The sequence below is a fragment of the Cyanistes caeruleus genome, chromosome 16 (assembly GCF_971803275.1).
Source record: "Cyanistes caeruleus chromosome 16, bCyaCae1.hap1.1, whole genome shotgun sequence".
In the NCBI taxonomy this organism is placed as follows: Eukaryota; Metazoa; Chordata; class Aves; order Passeriformes; family Paridae; genus Cyanistes; species Cyanistes caeruleus.
The window spans coordinates 13,272,232-13,287,232 of record NC_141716.1 but is presented as its reverse complement, the minus strand read 5'-3'; the positions used below and the strand labels follow the sequence as shown (position 1 = coordinate 13,287,232).

At 45.1% G+C, this 15,001-nt stretch overlaps 2 pseudogenes; both read left to right on the top strand.

Moving 5' to 3' along the window:
- Positions 1–876: 876 nt before the first annotated feature.
- On the top strand, positions 877–2,128 carry LOC147650221 (uncharacterized; annotated as a pseudogene).
- Positions 2,129–12,783: 10,655 nt separating this feature from the next.
- LOC147650220 (uncharacterized) lies at positions 12,784–14,035 on the top strand (annotated as a pseudogene).
- The last annotated feature ends 966 nt before the right edge of the window (positions 14,036–15,001 follow it).

Below are 15,001 nucleotides of genomic sequence, written 5' to 3'. Positions count from 1 at the left end.
AGACTAAAGCATGTACATGTCTATTGATACTTTTCTCACTTTGCTATTGTAGCAACTGCACATGCAGGAGAAAAAGCTTTGGATGTTATTTGTCATTTTCAAAGAGCATTTGCAATTCTAGGAGTACCTCCAAAAATAAAAACTGATAATGGATCTTGTTATATATATCTCAGAAAACACAAGATTTTTTGGCTGCATGGGGAATTGTATATGATACAGGTATTCTTCATTCTTCTGCTGGACCAGCTATTGTTGAACATGCCTATGGCACTCTGAAGCATCAGCTTCAAAAAGAAAAAAGGGGAATGCAAGGAGAAACCCCCCAGGCACGACTGCACAAAGCAGTTTATGTGTTAAACGTTTTATCCTACAGGGAGAAAACTTCTTGCCCTCCTTTATTTCCTCATTTCTCTACTTTGATTTCAAAATCCGAGTTGCAAAAGCCTGCTCGGGTGCAGGTGAGGTGTTGCAATGCAGTTAGAAAGGATGGTATGATGCAAAGAATGTACCCCCAAAAATGTAGAATTGTAAGCTTCTTTCCCTTATCTCTTTCTCCCCAGTTCCCCTTATTGGTTGTGTGAATGTGAGGCAGCCTCTTCCCCCTGCCTTCAAGAAGGGGTGCTTATCGATAGCTCTTGCTCTTTCCCTCCTGCTCTTCTCCACGGGACCCCAAGAAATAATGCTGCACTTGCATCTCAGCTAAGGGAAAGGGCCTCGTTTTTAAGTTCTTCTTTTCTATGCTATACTATCTCCCCTGTTTCCCTGGCTGCAGCTGGGCGGACAGTGGTAACAGAGAAGCAGGGGACATAGAAATTATAGCAGAGAGGGATTTGGTAAGTGGCCAATGGAGTGGTGCTGTAGATTTAATAACCTGGGGAAAGGGTTATACTTGTGTTTGCACAGAAAACGGACCACGCTGGATTCCTGCTCATTGTGTCAAGCCTTCTTTGGAGCACACAGGAAGGAACAGGATGGATGGCTCCGCAGCCAAAACGGAACGTGTGAGTGACACTGGCTAAAGCCGTACATCAGGATACGCTGTGTTTAGCAATCGCCAATCCTGAAAAGCCATGCTCTACATGTCTTGTTGGTGCTCCTCCTAACAACTGGCCTTGTCCCTCACAAGCTTTTAATTGTAAATCAAGAAATCCTGTACATAATGTAGACTCCCGGGATAGCATTTAGGCCCTCTTGCCTCAGGTTACAGCTGAGCCACAAGAACTAGAATTGCTAGGATCATTGCAAATGGATGCTTGTGTAATGTCTAGTTACAGGGACAAAGACAAGACCACAAGGGGGTTACCTCCGAATGTAAATGCAGCCTTAGACGTATATAGAAATGCAAGCTGATGGTGTAACTCTACCTCATGCTGTACATCACGTGCCTCTCATGTGCCTTTGCAGCTGCCAAAGGGTGTGTTTTTAATCTGTGGTGATCGTGCTTGGTTTGGTATTCCAAGGAAAGTAACAGGAGGTCCCTGCAGGTTGGGGCAATTGACCTTATTGACACCCAACAGAACAATGATAGATCAAGAGGTAAGAAGAACATGATCACTTTGACACACATTTACTTCTCAGTGTCAGGATGCTGTGGCCTTTTGGGGACCTGGTTCTGTTATTTCTGCATCTGTTCTGGCACCTGGAGTGGCTGCAGCTCACACTTTAACCTCGACACATAGACTTGGTTGTTGGCTAGCCAAACAAAGCAATGACACATCTGTAGCTTTAAGTGGGTTATTAATGGATGTAGATAGCATTAGACATGCCACTTTGCAGAATGGAGCCACTATGATTTTCTGTTATTGGCACATGGTCATGGGTGTCAGGATTTTGAAGGAATGTGTTATATGAATTTATCAGATCACAGTGAATCAATCTACAAAAGCACTGCAAACTTGAGAGTTAATTACACGTGAATGAAGGACGGATAGATGATCTTTTCAAGGGCTGGGCCATCACGGGGTGGCTTGGATCTTTGTTGAAGACTGGACTGCTAATCTCGTTAGTGATTGTAATTATTGCTTTGTGTCTCCCCTGCCTGCTTGGATTTTAGCAAAGGGCCCTGCAAAAACCCTTGACAGCTGTGTTTGTAGCTCAAATACAAAAAGGGAGAAGTGTGGCTGGACTTAGCAGCTGGTCTGCAGGCTCATCAATTGGGTTAGCAGAAGAAGAAATTGATAAAATACAAGTTTATCCATAGCAAGGAAGAAAGCAAGGCCTTTAGCATGCAAACCAATAAATTAGATACATAAGGGATATTTGCAGTTAGGGGACAGTTATGCCTTAGGAGAGCATATGTGCCTTAATAATCTGTTGTAAGCTCTTGCCAATTAATTATTGACATCAATTGCTTTGTACCAATAAAATACAATGAGCTATTGCTTTGTCCAATGAATATAATGAGCTGTTTCGATGTAACTAATGACTTCAGAGCACGTTTTGTTAAGGGCGTAAACTTGAGATAATGTAATAAAGAGGAGCCGTTGCTGTCTCTACTCAAGTGTGGGTGGGTGGGTGGGTGTGTGTTGTGTGTCTGTCTCTACAATGACCCAAGGTGACCTCCAGAAGTGCCTCCAAGCTCACCCAGCCTGAGATTCTGTGACTCTCAGAATAAAGCAGGTTGCAGTTTCCTAAGGACAAATGAAAAAGCTCCACACATGGCAGGGTTCTCCTGACCTCACCAAAGTGGATTATGGCACATGTCTCCCTTCTGCAGATTCCTCCCTGGAGTGATCATGTCCCTCAGTGTCACTCCTTGAGGCTGAGAGAAATCTTTGCCCACGATCATTGGTCTGGGTGATCAATCTCTAATTCAGAATTGGTTTTCCGGGCTTGAATAGAATTGCTTCAAAGCTCCTTCAAATACAATGCACTATACTGGAAGTTTTATATATAGCTATCTAGCTATCTATCTATCTATCTATCTATCTATCTATCTATCTATCTATCTATGTATATATCTATATATCTATATATCTATATCTATCTATCTTTGGAAGGTATATATAATTATATACCCTGTACTGGGTAGTAAGTAATTCTGATAAAGATCTTTTAGTTTAAACGTGATCATAACAACCTCTTTATTTGTCTATAAATACATCCTACATCCTATGGAACACTGTTGTATAAAGTTCACTTACACCTATAACTATCCTTTAAACATAAACTACTGACAAATTCTAAGGCTAATTCTACATCCAGCTGCATCCTGGCTCCTCTCTGAGAAGTTTAGGAAGCAAGGAGATCCCTTCTGCTCCCTGTGACTCGACGGGAGTGTCTCGTGCCTGCTCCCTGCACAGCTCTCCAGGTGGTGCTGTCGGTCTCGGGCCAGCTGTGACTGCAGCAGGGACACCTGAAAGAGGCACAAGGCCCGGCTCAGACAAGCCCACGCTGGCAGCAGCATCCACAGCCCCACGGTACCGGCTGTCAGGGCAGACACAGCCTCCAACTGCAGCCCTCACCAACACTCTGCCCTCGGGGAAGGGGAAAGGAACAGGCTCCCAGACTGGCCCTGAACAGAGCTCAGATGATCAACAAGTCCATTCCAAGGCTGCCAAACCCTTCCCACGTACATCCCTCAGCCCCCACAGGTCTAGCAGAGAGAGTTCCAACAGCAGTGAGGAACCCAACTCTCATTTCCAAAGGACACATTTGGGCCACTGACCCCTTGCTCCACAGGCTGTGCATCAGCAGGAGGGCTACTGCTGCTCCCCTGAGCTGCTGGAGAACTCTTCTCTTTGAGAAGTCAAGGTATTTTGCTGGTCAGACTTGGGGACATGCAACCTAAGAGAGTGTGGTGGGAACATTCTCCTAAAAATTCCGATTCCTCTCCCCTCAGGTTCCACCTGCACATTGGATGGGAGAAAGGGCCACAGAAATCCGTCAGCAAACATGGGGCAAAAGAACCTCTGGACATCAATGCAAGATCTCTGCTCTGAGATCCTGAATTGCACCAGACAACACTGGGGGCAAAAAGTTCTCGCTGGGGGCTGCACAAGAGAGGCCAGGGTGTGTCCAGGGACACAGGGCCAGGGAGGGAGACAGTGCAGTGAAGGCACCTTTGAGAAAGCCATGGGCTGCCGCAAGAGACAGAACAAAAGGCTGTGCCCACAGCAGGGAAAGGGAGAGGCAAGGAAACAAGCAGGGCACTGCAAAGCATTGCCTGGGCAAACGTGCTGTGCTCCAGAGGAGCCTGAGGCTCCGTGGAGGCACAGAAAGCCCATTTTACCTGCTCAAAAGTTCTCCTGGGCTCAGTGGTTAGTTCAGGAGTCTCTGTCTTTTCCTGAGCTGATGCAACCGGCTGATTTGGTTCCAGCATGGTCTGTGAGACACGTAACAGCTGCTCTTCTTGTGCTCCAACAGCCTGCTGGGGATTCAGAGGGGAGATGATTGCCTTATTTCAAACACCACAAGAGCTGTCCCTCAGAAATCTCCATCTTGGCAAGCATCCTCGAGGCACCAGCAGTGCAGCTGCTGCTGCTCAGATCTCTTGGTACAAAACTCTGCTGGGTTTAGTCCATCGCCCTGCTCACCTGCTCCATTCCTTCGCACACCAAATCCAAATCCCCACGTGTTGCCATGATCTTGTGTGGGCACAGGAGAAGCAGCTCCCCATGCCCAGCATTTGGCCTGCAGCTGATTTGAACAGCAAACTCCAGAGCTGTAGCAGTCATTCTGGGCATGCCAGGAAACAATCTGCCAGTCAATGGTCTCTGGCTGGGGCCAGGCAGACAGACAAGGCTGCCTGCCGCAGCTTGGGCTGCTTTGGCCAAGCAGGCCTGGACTCACAGGGATATAGAGTCCCACTTCTTTATGGGAAATATCACTGGAATCCTTCAGGGACATTGGAGTGGACTGAAGGTCAGTGTCTCTGCCTACCTGGAGATGAGACTGGCCCATGCAGTTGTCAGGAGATTTTCTCTGCAGGATTACAAAGTTTTTCTTCAGAGTCCCTTTGGCCATTTCGCTCTTCCTCAGTGCAGCGCTCAGGAGTTGTCCATTCTCTGTCCCTTTGATTTCTTCTCTTCCTCTCTTCTTCAAGGCAGCAGCAGTCCCATGGTCCAACTCTTCTTGCATGTCTTCCCTCTCTGCTTCCAATTCCTGGGTTATCTTCTTCCGACTCTGCGTGTCAGATGCAGCCGTTTCCATCTTCTTTTCCAGATCCCTCAGCTTCTGTTGGTACAATTCCCGTTCATGCTGCCAAAACAGGGAGAAGAAGACTCACCCATTGCCTCTCTTGGTTTGCTTCTCATACCAGATCTGGACTCCTGCTGCAGGGGCAGGCACGTGCTGCCCCCCCTCTCTCTCTGCCTCTCGGGCTGCTGCAGACCTTGGCTGGGCCCCCCGTGACGCTGCCTCTTTCCCAGCTCGCTCAGCCCATCCCAGCTTCCTTTCTGCCCGTCCCCGACCTCTGGCAGCTCCACTCCCGTGTTCCTTTGGGCACGAGCTGCCAGAACTGCAGCCAGGATTTCAAGTCAATGCAAAGCAGGATTTAGGCAGTGCCATGAGGATGCGCTCTGCATCAGGAAGGAAGGAGACAGCAAACACCTTCAGCATTTCATTCCCTTGGCTTGGGGCAACAGGAGTGGTTTTCCAACACTCCTGTGTAGACTTTCCATGGCAGCATCCCCGAGAGCCCCACTGCCCTCTCTTGCAGCACCAATGGCCAGATCAGTCTGTCATTCCCTGCTGCCACTCAGGACGAGTTCTCCCATTTTCTTGTTTTTGCCAGGTTTTAGTGCACAAGCTGCCTTTTCAACCTTCCACTGTTTAAATGTAATGAAAAGATAGCCTGAAATATTTCATACTTATTGGAATTTATTCCATTTTTGTCAGCTTTGTTGAAATTTGGAGGAGGTTTTGAGGCTTTTCCCAGCCAGCCAATGACTGAGGGCAGTTTGGCAAAGGCGGGAACCCTCAGCCCCGCCCCCGTCCCGCCCAGCCAATCCCTGAGGGCACTTTTCCCGGCCCGCGGTTTGGGCGGGAGCCGCCCCCCCCATTGTCAATCACTGAGGGGCTTCGGCTGAGGCGGGAACTTCTCCCCGGCCTCCCCTCGCCGGTCACTGCCGCCCCTCCCCTGCCTCGCTCCCAGTGGCTCCTTGTGACTCTGAATTTTCCCCAGCTGCCCCAGTCTGGGCTGGTTTGTACTGGTTTCTTCTCCCCGCTCCCCAGGTAGAGGAGCTCCGCTACCCCCAGCGCCCAGAGCATACAAGTCATGTCGCTAGAGCTTCCTGACCACAAAGGAGACAGAGGAGTCCTGTAGAAGTCCTGTGATTCGAACAAAGGGAAAGAGTCCATTAGGCGTGTCTCCAATGGGATCTCTCTGAATCAGTTGGAGCAAGTGGCCTTCTTTTCTTCTCATTCTTTTTCCCTGTTGGCTGGGGTACTTGGAAGGTGCTCGAGACATCCTGATCCACCTATCCATGTCCCTCTTATTATGCGCCCTCTGTAAAACACATGACCCATGATCATTACAACTGGCTAAATCAATTGATATTTTTCAGTGAGCTTTACTAATGGACATGGGCTGCTCCTCAGCCAAGCTCATGCTAAACTGCTGAACTTTGGGAAGAAGAACAAAGACTTTATAGGATTGTGAGAGATGAGGTGATATTTTTTGCTGAAGCCAAAAGGTTATTAGGTGAAAGAATTATGAAAAACGAGGTTCACTCTCCTGTAACATTTTAAAAGGTTTAATAAAGACAATAAGAGACAGAAAATAAAGCAAAGAGTAAGGGCTGGATGCCTTGGCTCTCTGCCAAGAGCACACCTGGTGCTTTGGAAACACCCTTTATATACCATTTGTACAGTATGGACTATATGCATATTCAGACTTTTCTAGGAAATGTTTTGCATGGCCACTCTTTGGGTCCACCTTTCTAGAGCATGCGTGTTCCTTGACTTTGTGCATTTAATTTCTCTCTTATCGTCTTTGACTTTGGGCCATGGCTCGTTCTTCCACAGGCAGTAAGTGCTGAGAGCAGCCTGGGCCCCCTCATCTGTTCACTGGAGGTTATCCTGCCCGTTCTGACAGGACTTAAACCTAACGTCTAAAATTCTTCTGACCTACGCCTCAGTTCTAGTTAACAGCAGGAGAGTGAGAAAAAGACATCGCAAAAGCTATTCTAACATTATACATGCACCGTTCATCTTAATACTAGTGAAAAGCCAATAGCATAGTATGCATTTATAACAGAATGAAACTTGCTGGTTCTGTGTGTTGCCATTTGTGGTTTGGATATGTTCTGCTTGGTTTGTTTGGTGCTGTTGTGGGCTGGGAGAGGGGAGGGGTTGAAGACCTGAAGACAAAGGAAGTAGAATGAGAGAGGAGGGCACAGAAAAGTAGGCAGTTGGGAGAGAATGTAAAGTCCAGTGTACCCAGCCGTGAGGGATTAGCATTTAAGAAAACAAAGGGAAACACCTAAGGAAGATCAGGCTGCTGGAGGCTGCTGGGAGTTTTTCTCCTGGCCAATAACTGGCCATTTCTGACAGCTGACAGTAGTTTTCACCATTGAAAAGTGAGATCAACCTGTGAACACCACCTTAAGATCTAAGCCCGAGAATTTCTGGTTCTCTTTGGTTTCCGGCTTTTGAAGAAGTAACAGGGTTTCAGTTCAGCCTCCTCCTCCCCCGACCCAGGCCGGACAAGGCCGCAGCGGGGAGCAGGGCTGGCCAGAGTTCTGCGCTTCCCGGGGATGACGGAGAGTGTGAAGCGTCAGGAACCCCTTCTCGGAGGGCTCGCTGGGCCTTGTACAGCAGGCCTGCTGGGCCAGGCCGGTCCCTGGCTCGGCTGCAGTTTCTGCCACTGCTGAGTTTCACCAGAGACTGCCAAGTAAAGAGAAGAAAGCCATTGACCTGCAGCACTCTGAGACAGTGGCCACACTCTCCAGAGCAGCCATGAAAAATCTTCCATCGCAGACAGCTCCAGCCGCCGCTCCGGCAGAGATCACAAGACCGTCTACAAGGCCTGGGCAAGATTTGAACCCTTTCACTACCCAGATGAGACTTGCTGGTTAATATTTTTTTTTTTTTTCCCCAGAGAGAGGGGAAGAGAGAGTGTGATCAACAGGTAAAGAGGCAACATAAACTATCAAAGACAGTGAAAAAAGGAATTAAGCTTCAGACGGGAGAGAGAAATAAGGAGATGTTTTAATAAGCTGAAATATTCTTTTGCTAAAACTATAGAGATGGACAATAAGTGTTCTGAAAAGACTCCTTTAATTCATGAAAGAGTATTTGCGGGGGGAATAGAATATTTCAAAGTGTGGATTTAAGCAAATAGTGAAGTAGTTGTGATCTTATGTGATGCTGGAACAGAAATGGAGAAGTGAGAGTTGTTAAAAATTTGCAGCCTTTAAGAGGCAAAGAGAAAACTTCTGGTTCCAGAAATGCTTTCAGAGACAGATGAAGAGAACTTTTGCCTTTGAATAACTCATCCTTGAAATGACACCCGCTCTTGACTCATTAGCCCATAGCACACCTCAGAGTGGTGTGAAATGGGAGGAGAGAACTGATGGCAGAGTTCTCCGGGTGGCTTGCATCAGAAAAATAGAAAACCATTAGAAAACGTTTTTCTTCTGAAAAACTCCATAAATCAGCAGAAGAGAGCTTCTTTTTCTCTACAAAGACTGATGAAGAGACTATAGCAAAGTTGGGACTGTTTTAACCACCAAGGTTTTGTCTCTGTGTTGTCATGTGAACAAGACAATGGTTGTGTGGTAAAGAAAAAGGGTTCTAGAAGTTGCAGTCTGGTTTCTTATTCTTGTAGTTAGGTTAAGAAACCTTCTTTGTTCCTTGTAAGTTTTAAGCCTGTTTTGCTCTTGTTCTAACCCATATCTCACAGCAAGAAATAAGTAAGTTTTCTAGTGATTTTTTAGCTGGTGCTTTAAAACCACGACAGGCTTAGAATGATAATGTGCAGTCACCATCATTGGCAACTATCATTGCAATATCTTTCCTTTTACCAGGGGGAACGGCTGCCATAAATGCAAAAAAATATAGCTCCTCTTGCCTGTTGGGGAGAAAAACAGCTTCATTAGATTTTGAAAATGTTGAGTGAGTTGCTAACTGATGTTGATAGTATTAGGCATGCTACCTTGCAAAATCACGCAGCTATGGATTTTTTGTTGTCAGCACACAGACGCGGCTGTGAAGACTTTGAAGATTTCCGACTGGCTTGCTAGGTTAGGTTTAAAGGGTTGGTGGCAGACCTTGATCAAGGGGGCAATAATGTTACTGCTTGTATTTCTAAGTTTTATGCTGATTCTTCCTTGTTTTTTACAAGGCCTTCAACAAATGTTGCACCATTTAGTTACTCCAATTTTTAAGAAAAGAGTGGGAGCTGTAAGAGTCTGGGCTGTGTTAGAACAAATTTGACCATAAAGAGGAACACTTAAGAACAAGAGCAGGGTTATCAGACAGGGAAGGGGCAGTCGTGGTCAGCAAGAGAACACAAAGAAAGAGCTAAACAGGATGAGAAATAGAGAAATTGAACAAGTTGCGGTCCGATATACGCAAATGTAATTATCCAATAAGAATGCTTCTAAGGGTGTGTGAACAGCTGTCGCGCTATATCAGGAACGGCGAAGCCCTACGTGACTCTCTCAGCTGCATTGTCCAAGAGAGCAAAGTTAATTATTCTTAATCTTCTTTTATACACATGTTCGAGAAGGTCTGAGAGGTAAAACTCTCCTTGGCCATTAAAGCAACATACCCACCATCATTGGTTAAGTGGAACACCGCCCCTTGCCTAAACAACACCTGTAGATTGTTGTCCTTTACCAAGGGCTGTTTGGACTCTTTCTCATGCTTTCTCAGGCGTGAGTGAGAAGCCTCTGTGACTTAGTTTTACACTTAGTTTCTGTTCCCTGCTTACTTTTTACAATTAAGTGACAACGAACAACACACATGCAGTCGATTGTAGAAGAAATACTTGTGTGTAGATTTGTGTACAGTATAAATGTACCCAAACTTAGAGAATAAATGAACGATCCAATCATCATATTGGTGCTGTGTCGTTCCTGTTCCCGCGTGAAGAAATGAAAGCCCTGGCAATCAATTAATTGGATAAGACCTTACTTGGGACTTACCAATTCACAATTGCAACCACATTTAGAAATGTTAAAGGGGTCAGAAAACACTACTGATACCCGTGAGTTGACCCCAGAAGCCCTTTTTGTTCCTGAATTGGTTGTCAAAGCTTTGCTTGAGAAATTTGTCTCTCGCATTGAGCTATTGGCACAAATAGTACGATTATTTGTTTTGATTGGTAGCAATGACTTCTTTTGAAATTCTTGTGCAATGGAGTGATCCGTGGGAAGATCCTTTACATATGTTAGAATGGCTATTTTTACCTTTTTGATCTATAAAAACTGCCCCTGGTCTTTTTGAATTAATTGCTGAACTTATTAAGTGTCCTAAACAATGTGTTGGATTGACTGGTCAAGATCCTGAAAGAATTGTTTTGCCTCTTCAGAACTGGTACTTTGAGTGCTGTTGTGCCAACAGTTACTGGCAAGCTGTGATAACTTACAAGCTGCTAGGCTTACATTACAAGCTGCTATGGCTGCTTTTACAGGGCAGGTGTCTTACCATTTACCAAGTCACTCTTCACTGAAATTTTTTCAGCAAGTACCAGTTGGCCAAAAGCAGTTAAGTATGGAAAGCCCTGTAGATGGACCCGGTGTTTTTACAGATGGCTCTGGAAAAACAGAAAAAACTGCAGTTGCATTGAAAATCAATGGTAATTGGCAACCTGTGGTAAAATATCAAACTGGTTCACTGCAAATTGTTGAACTGAAAGCCACGGCCACTGCATTTCAATTGTTCCCTCAAGCTGTAAATATTGTGACAGATTCTGCCTATGTAGCAAATTTGACTGGAAAATTAGATCAAGTTGTTTTATCTGAAATTGATCACCCACCTTTATTTGATGTGTTGGTGGAATTGTGGGATACAATTCAGCAACGCACTGAATCATATTTTGTGATGCATATTCACAGTCACACTTCTCTCCCGGGGTTTTTCACTGAAGGAAATGCTGATGCTCTTGATGATCATTGTTGCCAATGTTGCCTTAATGGTTCCTCACCACAGGCAACAAGGTATCTTATCCATTTGACCATCAAGGTTTTCAAGCATTACCACGACAATTTGGTCTTAGTAACAATGACGCTCGTTCAATGATTTGTTGTATGCCCTGACAGTCACGGTTCACGTGTTCCTATGTATTATGGGACCAAGCCCAGAGGGTTGCAAGCGTTGCAACTTTGGCAGACAGACACAACTCACAGTCACAACGTCACAACAGACGGTCCGAACATTCTCTCACCTGTCTCACAACCGTCTCAAGGACAGAGACTGAGATCCTGAATATCGCAAGGGACTTGGCTTAGGGGTTTGGGCCTAGCTGAGGTGGATGTTTGCTAAGTGATTGTTTGCAGGTGGTTGCACGGTACACTGCCCTCGTTCCTGCTGGTGAGCAAAGGCTTGCAAGACGTGGTTTGCTCTGGACCCTACACCTACCCCTGCGCAATGGAATTCATCATCAATCTCCTCTGGTTTTGGCCCTGTGCCCCTCGCTTTGTAAAAGACTAGAAAATCACACCCCAAATTTACCTTCCTTTGAGATCTCCCCAACAGACAGAAGACTCTGCGTCTTTGGACGGCTGAGTGGACTTCGACGTTGGTAGCTATAATCCCCTTACTCTCTTTTTCTTATGCTTTGCTTTCTCCTCTTTTCCCTCTACCGCATGTTAGTGCTAATGAACACTCAATAAAGTGTGTTTTGCTGTTTAAGTCCTTGGTTTAAGTCCCTGATAATCTTCTGTACACTGAGATCGAATGAAAGAACCACATCACGAATCCCACCTTGCGGATCGTGACACTCAGACTGATGAGTTTGGGAGACTAAAGCATGTACATGTCTATTGATACTTTTCTCACTTTGCTATTGTAGCAACTGCACATGCAGGAGAAAAAGCTTTGGATGTTATTTGTCATTTTCAAAGAGCATTTGCAATTCTAGGAGTACCTCCAAAAATAAAAACTGATAATGGATCTTGTTATATATATCTCAGAAAACACAAGATTTTTTGGCTGCATGGGGAATTGTATATGATACAGGTATTCTTCATTCTTCTGCTGGACAAGCTATTGTTGAACATGCCTATGGCACTCTGAAGCATCAGCTTCAAAAAGAAAAAAGGGGAATGCAAGGAGAAACCCCCCAGGCACGACTGCACAAAGCAGTTTATGTGTTAAACGTTTTATCCTACAGGGAGAAAACTTCTTGCCCTCCTTTATTTCCTCATTTCTCTACTTTGATTTCAAAATCCGAGTTGCAAAAGCCTGCTCGGGTGCAGGTGAGGTGTTGCAATGCAGTTAGAAAGGATGGTATGATGCAAAGAATGTACCCCCAAAAATGTAGAATTGTAAGCTTCTTTCCCTTATCTCTTTCTCCCCAGTTCCCCTTATTGGTTGTGTGAATGTAAGGCAGCCTCTTCCCCCTGCCTTCAAGAAGGGGTGCTTATCGATAGCTCTTGCTCTTTCCCTCCTGCTCTTCTCCACGGGACCCCAAGAAATAATGCTGCATTTGCATCTCAGCTAAGGGAAAGGGCCTCGTTTTTAAGTTCTTCTTTTCTATGCTATACTATCTCCCCTGTTTCCCTGGCTGCAGCTGGGCGGACAGTGGTAACAGAGAAGCAGGGGACATAGAAATTATAGCAGAGAGGGATTTGGTAAGTGGCCAATGGAGTGGTGCTGTAGATTTAATAACCTGGGGAAAGGGTTATACTTGTGTTTGCACAGAAAACGGACCACGCTGGATTCCTGCTCATTGTGTCAAGCCTTCTTTGGAGCACACAGGAAGGAACAGGATGGATGGCTCCGCAGCCAAAACGGAACGTGTGAGTGACACTGGCTAAAGCCGTACATCAGGATACGCTGTGTTTAGCAATCGCCAATCCTGAAAAGCCATGCTCTACATGTCTTGTTGGTGCTCCTCCTAACAACTGGCCTTGTCCCTCACAAGCTTTTAATTGTAAATCAAGAAATCCTGTACATAATGTAGACTCCCGGGATAGCATTTAGGCCCTCTTGCCTCAGGTTACAGCTGAGCCACAAGAACTAGAATTGCTAGGATCATTGCAAATGGATGCTTGTGTAATGTCTAGTTACAGGGACAAAGACAAGACCACAAGGGGGTTACCTCCGAATGTAAATGCAGCCTTAGACGTATATAGAAATGCAAGCTGATGGTGTAACTCTACCTCATGCTGTACATCACGTGCCTCTCATGTGCCTTTGCAGCTGCCAAAGGGTGTGTTTTTAATCTGTGGTGATCGTGCTTGGTTTGGTATTCCAAGTAAAGTAACAGGAGGTCCCTGCAGGTTGGGGCGATTGACCTTATTGACACCCAACAGAACAATGATAGATCAAGAGGTAAGAAGAACACGATCACTTTGACACACATTTACTTCTCAGTGTCAGGATGCTGTGGCCTTTTGGGGACCTGGTTCTGTTATTTCTGCATCTGTTCTGGCACCTGGAGTGGCTGCAGCTCACACTTTAACCTCGACACATAGACTTGGTTGTTGGCTAGCCAAACAAAGCAATGACACATCTGTAGCTTTAAGTGGGTTATTAATGGATGTAGATAGCATTAGACATGCCACTTTGCAGAATGGAGCCACTATGATTTTCTGTTATTGGCACATGGTCATGGGTGTCAGGATTTTGAAGGAATGTGTTGTATGAATTTATCAGATCACAGTGAATCAATCTACAAAAGCACTGCAAACTTGAGAGTTAATTACACGTGAATGAAGGACGGATAGATGATCTTTTCAAGGGCTGGGCCATCACGGGGTGGCTTGGATCTTTGTTGAAGACTGGACTGCTAATCTCGTTAGTGATTGTAATTATTGCTTTGTGTCTCCCCTGCCTGCTTGGATTTTAGCAAAGGGCCCTGCAAAAACCCTTGACAGCTGTGTTTGTAGCTCAAATACAAAAAGGGAGAAGTGTGGCTGGACTTAGCAGCTGGTCTGCAGGCTCATCAATTGGGTTAGCAGAAGAAGAAATTGATAAAATACAAGTTTATCCATAGCAAGGAAGAAAGCAAGGCCTTTAGCATGCAAACCAATAAATTAGATACATAAGGGATATTTGCAGTTAGGGGACAGTTATGCCTTAGGAGAGCATATGTGCCTTAATAATCTGTTGTAAGCTCTTGCCAATTAATTATTGACATCAATTGCTTTGTACCAATAAAATACAATGAGCTATTGCTTTGTCCAATGAATATAATGAGCTGTTTCGATGTAACTAATGACTTCAGAGCACGTTTTGTTAAGGGCGTAAACTTGAGATAATGTAATAAAGAGGAGCCGTTGCTGTCTCTACTCAAGTGTGGGTGGGTGGGTGGGTGTGTGTTGTGTGTCTGTCTCTACAATGACCCAAGGTGACCTCCAGAAGTGCCTCCAAGCTCACCCAGCCTGAGATTCTGTGACTCTCAGAATAAAGCAGGTTGCAGTTTCCTAAGGACAAATGAAAAAGCTCCACACATGGCAGGGTTCTCCTGACCTCACCAAAGTGGATTATGGCACATGTCTCCCTTCTGCAGATTCCTCCCTGGAGTGATCATGTCCCTCAGTGTCACTCCTTGAGGCTGAGAGAAATCTTTGCCCACGATCATTGGTCTGGGTGATCAATCTCTAATTCAGAGTTGGTTTTCCGGGCTTGAATAGAATTGCTTCAAAGCTCCTTCAAATACAATGCACTATACTGGAAGTTTTATATATAGCTATCTATCTATCTATCTATCTATCTATCTATCTATCTATCTATCTATATATCTATATATCTATATCTATCTATCTTTGGAAGGTATATATAATTATATACCCTGTACTGGGTAGTAAGTAATTCTGATAAAGATCTTTTAGTTTAATCGTGATCATAACAACCTCTTTATTTGTCTATAAATACATCCTACATCCTA